This window comes from Gracilinanus agilis, unplaced genomic scaffold, assembly GCF_016433145.1.
Source record: "Gracilinanus agilis isolate LMUSP501 unplaced genomic scaffold, AgileGrace unplaced_scaffold35070, whole genome shotgun sequence".
Lineage (NCBI taxonomy): Eukaryota > Metazoa > Chordata > Mammalia > Didelphimorphia > Didelphidae > Gracilinanus > Gracilinanus agilis.
In genome coordinates, this window is record NW_025368102.1 from 1 (window position 1) to 6,248 (window position 6,248).

At 42.9% G+C, this 6,248-nt stretch overlaps 2 non-coding genes across 2 annotated transcripts; one reads left to right on the forward strand and one right to left on the reverse strand.

Annotated features, from left to right (window-relative positions):
- Positions 1-180: 180 nt before the first annotated feature.
- On the forward strand, positions 181-344 carry LOC123254893. Its single transcript, XR_006506717.1, has one exon. It is a non-coding gene; the product is annotated as a U1 spliceosomal RNA (small nuclear RNA).
- A 2,517-nt stretch (positions 345-2,861) lies between these two features.
- On the reverse strand, positions 2,862-3,052 carry LOC123254894. Its single transcript, XR_006506718.1, has one exon. It is a non-coding gene; the product is annotated as a U2 spliceosomal RNA (small nuclear RNA).
- Positions 3,053-6,248: the final 3,196 nt, after the last annotated feature.

Consider the following 6,248-nt stretch of genomic DNA (forward strand, 5'->3'; position numbering starts at 1 on the left):
ATTCCCTGGATTTCGTGTGTGGAGAGGGGATTTCGTGTGGTCTTGTGTTTTGAAATGCTAGAATGTTTTTTGACTTCTCCGGCTGATGCTTGTTGTAGGTGAAGAGGAAACGTTGTGCAGTTGCCCTGTGTTTATGGTGTGTGTGTATGTAGGGCTTGTGTTTGCGTGTGTTGCGAAAGCATACTTACCTGGCAGGGGTGATTCCATGATCACGAAGGTGGTTTCCCCAGGGCGAGGCTTATCCATTGCACTTCGGATGGGCTGACCCCTGCGATTTCCCCAAATGCGGGAAACTCGACTGCATAATTTGTGGTAGTGGGGGACTGCGTTCGCGCTCTCCCCTAGCTTTTCCGTCTTCAAAAAACAGACTCACCTTACAGGTTCCTCACCTCCTGTGAAGAACCCGCGAGTCATGGCTCTTTGAGCACTCCCAGTCCTGCAATTTGCACAAACGTCGACAAAAAAGAGTTTCCCTTTGGGCTGCAAGGAAAACAAGATCTTACTTCTCTCCCTACAATTCCTCCTCTCACCCCTATTTGTTGAAGAGACAGGAGACAGACAAAACAACTACTCTAAAGGCACGGAGTGCCCTTGAATGTGGGATGCTCCGGGTGTTGATCAGAATAAAATGATTTGGATCTAAACAATTGGGAAAATATTGATTGCTCATGGGTAGGACGAGCCAACATGACCATTCTACCCAAATTGATTTACTTGTTTAGTGCCATACCTATCAAACAACCAAAAAACTCCTTTACTGAATTAGAAAAAACTATAACAAAGTTCATTTGGAAGAACAAAGGATTAGGAAATGTCAAGGGAAACAATGAAAAAACAACAACGACAACAACAAGAAAACGTCGAGGAAGGTGGCCTAGCAGTACCAGATATTAAACTATACTACAAAGCAGCGGTCATCAAAACAATACGGTACTGGCTAAGAGACAGAAGGGAGGATCAGTGGAACAGACTTGGGGTAAGTGACGTCAGCAAGACAGTCTATGCTAAACCCAAAGAGCCCAACTTTTGAGACAAAAATCCACTATTTGACCAAAACTGCTGGGGAAATTGGAAAACAATATGGGAGAGATTAGGTTTAGGTCAACATTTCACACCCTACAACCAAGATAAATTCAGAATGGGTGAATGACTTGAATATAAAGAAGGAAACTATAAGTAAATTAAGTGAACACAGAATGGTATACCTGTCAGATCTCTGGGAAAGGAAAGATTTTAAAACCAAGCAAGAGTTAGAAAAAATTACAAAATGTAAAATAAATAATTTTGATTATATTAAATTAAAAAGGTTTTGTACAAACAAAAATAATGCAACCAAAAATCAGAAGGGAAACAACAAACTGGGAAAAAAATCTTTATAACGAAAAAACCTGACAGAGGTCTAATTACTCAAATATATAAGGAGCTAAATCAATTGTATAAAAAAAAATCAAGCCATTCCCCAACTGATAAACGGGCAAGGGACGCGAATAGGCAATTTTCAGATAAAGAAAACAAAACTACCAATAAGCACATGAGAAAGTGTTCTAAATCTCTAATAATTAGAGAAATGCAAATCAAAACAACTCTGAGGTACCACCTCACACCTAGCAGATTGGCTAAAATGAAAGAAGGGGAGAGTAATGAATGCTGGAGGGGATGTGGCCAAATTGGGACAGTGATGCATTGCTGGTGGAGTTGTGAACTGATCCAGCCGTTCTGGATGGCAATTTGGAACTATGTCCAAAGAGCTCTAAAAGACTGGCTGCCCTTCGATCCAGCTATAGAGTTGCTGGATTTGAACCCCAAAGAGATCACAGATAAAAAGACTTGCACAAGAACATTTATAGCCGCGCTCCTTGTGGTGGCAAAAAAACAAACAAACTGGAAAACGAGGGCATGCCCTTCGATTGGGGAATGGCTGAACAAATTGTGGTATATGCTGGTGATGGAATACTACGGTGCTCAAAGGAATAATAAACTGGAGGGATTCCATGTGAACTGGAACGATCTCCAGGAATTGATGCAGAAAGGAGCAGAACCAGGAGAACATTGTACACAGAGACTGATACACTGTGCTAAAATCGACGTAATGGACGTCTGTACTAGCAGCATTGCTAGTACCCAGGACAATTCTGAGGGATTTATGGAAAAGAAGGATACCCACATTCAGAGGAAGAACTACAGGAGTGGAAACAGAAGAAAAGCAACTGAGTTGATGTGGACATGATTGGGGATGTAGACTGGAAACGACCAAACCAATGCAACTATAATATGGAAATAGGTCTTGATGGATGACACATGTTAAAACCAGTGGAAAGGTGAGAGGGCTATGGTGTGTGTGTGTGTGTGTGTGTGTGAAGGAAAGTAAGAACATGAATCATGTAACCATGGAAAATTTTTCTAAAAAATAACATTTTTATTCAAAGTAAAAAAATAAAGAATATTCTGAATATTCAAGTCAAGAATAATTTGGGAATGGGTTCTTTTAGCCTAGCCGAGGGACTGGTTTGTCGGGAGGTTCCTAAGCTTTTGTCATGATACTATCATGATTCATGATTGTGGAAACGTTTTGGACTCGAAGGGCAAAAACTGATTCTGCTTTGGTTATTTTGTAGGAAAACATGTTGTACAGAAGAGCGTCGTGTAAGGGAAGGAAACTCGAGCTGAGCTCTGAGACTGACTCACACTAATATAGTTGGCGACTTGATCACGATGTAGAGTGTATATGCATAAAACAGATTGCAAAGTTGGGGGGAAAAAGCTTATTAGTTCTTCTGCGCCAGTCCGCTTAAAAAGCTCAAAGAAAAAAAAAAAAACCTACACTTAGAGCTTTCTTTGTTACAGAGATATTATTCCCCGAAGGGAGGTGCACCGTTCCTGGAGGTACTGCAATACCAGGTCGATGCGTGGAGTGGACGGAGCAAGCTCCTATTCCGACTCCCTGCTCCAAAAATCCATTTAATATATTGTCCTCGGATAGAGGACGTATCAGATATTAAACTGATAAGAACAGATACTACACTTGATCTTAGCCAAAAGGCCGAGAAGCGATAGCCACTCGCCCTCCCGCCCACCGCCACCCTAAACGACGACTCCCCTAACACACAAGGCGACTACAAAAACGCTGCTCCGCAGTCACCCGCGCCCGGCTACCACTTTCACAACACAAAACAGCCCCCCACGCCTGAGCCTTTTGACACAAGCAGACGTTGCCTAAAAACACCACGGAAAACACACTTTTCCCAGAAGATTTTAGCACTTTCTTCGGCCAAGAAGACACTTTCTTGACACCCAGAAGCCCTTGCCCCAGGCGTTGCTCAACATTTGCATAGCTCGCCTCCTCCCTCTCCTACTTTCTCTTTCCCCGACATTTACCCTCCCACTCCTTCTTCTTAGGAAGCCTCCATAAGCTGCCGAGAAACTCACAAAGCCGGAAGAGGAACCAGAGCACCGACATCACCTTGAAAGGGAAATGCCCACTTCCCGGTCATCCTGGATGACTGGCTTCCTGAATGCCTCTTTGTCTCGTCAGAGCCCTGAGCCATAGAAAAGACTGAAAAAACACGGTACTGCAGTGGGATGGACTATTCTTGGCTAAGCCAGACATTGTGGAAGAAGCAAGCCAACTCCATTCCCCTTTCCCTTTCCCCCAAATCCAGAGTGGTCAATCAGTAGAATCAATAGATTAAGCACTTGTTACACAGTATAAAATGATCATACTCACCCAGTTACTGTTTCATAGACTCAAGATCCAACCTTTAGGGCAAGAACTCATTATTTGACAAAGTTTTCTGGGAAATATAAGCAGTTTGGCAGAATCTAGGCATAGACCAACAGCCCACGCCCTAGGCCAACATAAGATCAAAATGGGTACAAGTTTTAGATATAAAGGATGACCGCATTGGGGAACATCAAAACCTTTCCCTGTCAGATCCATTGATGACCAGTCAAGAGATAGAGAGGATCACATGCAGCAAAATGAATCATTTTGATTGCATAAAATTAAAAATGTTTCGTGCAAACAAAACCAAAGAAGACAAAATTAGAAGGAAGTGGGGGCGGGGCGGGGGGAGAGAAGGAGATAATAAGTTTCTCTGGTAAAGGTCTCATTTCTCAAAATATATAGGGAACTAAGTCAAATTTAGAAAAACAAAAGCCATTCCCCAAACGATCAATAGTCAAAGTATATGAACAGGAAATTTTCAAAGCTCGCAATACTCATGAAAAAATGCTCTAACCCAGTGATGGACAAACTTTTTAAAGAGGGGGCCAAAGGAAAGGAAATGCTCATCTGTCAGTCTGTTTCTAAGGCAACTCTTTCGAAGTTTCATTGTATTATATCCTACTCATTGTATTCCTCGGGATTAAGAATAAAGTCATGCTGCCTGATAGAAAGTTTCAGGGGGCTGCATCTGGCCTGAGGGCCTTACTTTGCCCATCACTGCTCTAGATCATTCATTATTGATGAGAGAAATACATATTAAAACCATTATGAAGTATTTCCTCTCACCTATCAGAATGGCTAACATGACAGAAAAGGAACATGCCAAATGATGGAGGAATGTGGGAAAATACGTCCACTAATTCATTGTTGGTGGAGTTTTGAAATGGTTTTACCTTTCTGGAGAATGATTTAGAAGCGTGCCCAAAGGATGATAAAATTATGCATATCCTTTGATCGAGCAGTGAGTCCACTAGGTCTGTATTTCAAAAAGCTCAAAGGAAAAGGAAAAGGACCTGTATGTACAAAATATTTATAGCATTTCTTTTTGTACTGGCAAAGATTTGGAAGTTGAGAAGATGTCCATCTGTTGCGAAATGGCCGAGCAAATTGTGATATATGATTTTGATGGAAGGCTATTGCATTAGGTAATGGAGAAATAGGCTTTAAGAGTAGGAAAAGAAAATTTAGCCAGGCAGGCTGGCGGGAGCTAAAAATTCCAACCTGGAACTCAGCAAGGGACTGAACACAGAGCACCGTCTCTAAGGGCAGTTGGGTTTTGAAGGAGTGGGAGAAGTCATAGCCACTGACCAGAGAGCCTGTGGATTTGGGTATCTCTGTGCTTTGAGCATCATCTGCAAGAGCAACATCTCCTCAACTATCGAGATCTAGGAGAGCAGGTTGAGAATAGCTGTCTTGTTTGGTGGACAAGCAAGATCAGTCTCCCTGACTTCTCTGAGGATTTATTTGGTTGGTACCTGTGCTCTTGGACTAGCTGATACATTTGAGCTACTGATCGAGAACATCTGCGTGAGATCCCATTCTTCCCTTGTGTCCTGGCTGCCTGCCATAGTGTTGGTGTAGCGATTACCCAGACCTCTAACCCTGAATTTATCCCATAGGTGTTATGTGTAGTCCATCTATAGTTATTTAAGGTAGTGTGACCTCTCCCCACATCTTTTACCCTTAAATTAGCTATTAAGCTGCATTTTTATAACTTCCTCTTGTTTCATTCCGCAACCCAAAGGGCTCACTGTCATTTAATAGTGTTATGGGGGCAGGGTGTGTGTGTGGGGGGGGGGGGTGGGGGGGGTGCTGCTGCTGTATTTGGGCCTGATCAGGAGATGGCCCAAGATCCTTAGATGGTATATGGATCTAAGCTGAGTGAGGAATGGGATGCCTGAATGGTCACCAAGGTGTGCTGGTAACCACCAGGGCTTAGGAATGCTTGTCTCAGCTGAGCACCTGACCCCACCTACAGTGCCCAAGCCAAAGTGATTGAGTGAGAAGCTGTAAATTAGTCCATACAGCTCCTCTGGTTACTTGGCTTGGGGTTGGGTTAATGGATAAGGGTTTATAATGAGATTATTTGGTAATAAGGTCGGATAGCGCTGATAACTGCGATTTAAACAAATATTTCCCTTTCCCCTTAGTTGTAGCTATAATGTTGCTCTTTAGAATAACACCAGTCTTCACTTAACTTAGTTCAAGGCTTTAATTCTAATAAACTCTAAGGGGAAGGATCCAGGATAAAGAAAGTGGTCCTGGGGATGGCTATGCTAAGCTATGGGTGCTAGAGTTGGCTAATCAATCACTAATCCAGTTGGCAGCTGGATGGAGAGTTTCTCTCCCTCTCAGACTGTGGAAGGGAGAAATAGGGTCATGAATAGGGCCCGTTATCTGGATTCCCTACGTGACTGATCCAGGCTGAGGCAGTCTTTGTGTTTGGTCCTGGTCACCTGAGCTCTGAAAAGCTCTGGTACCAGCAGGTTGGTTAATCCAAAAAGAACTTGACCCCTCCAGGAGG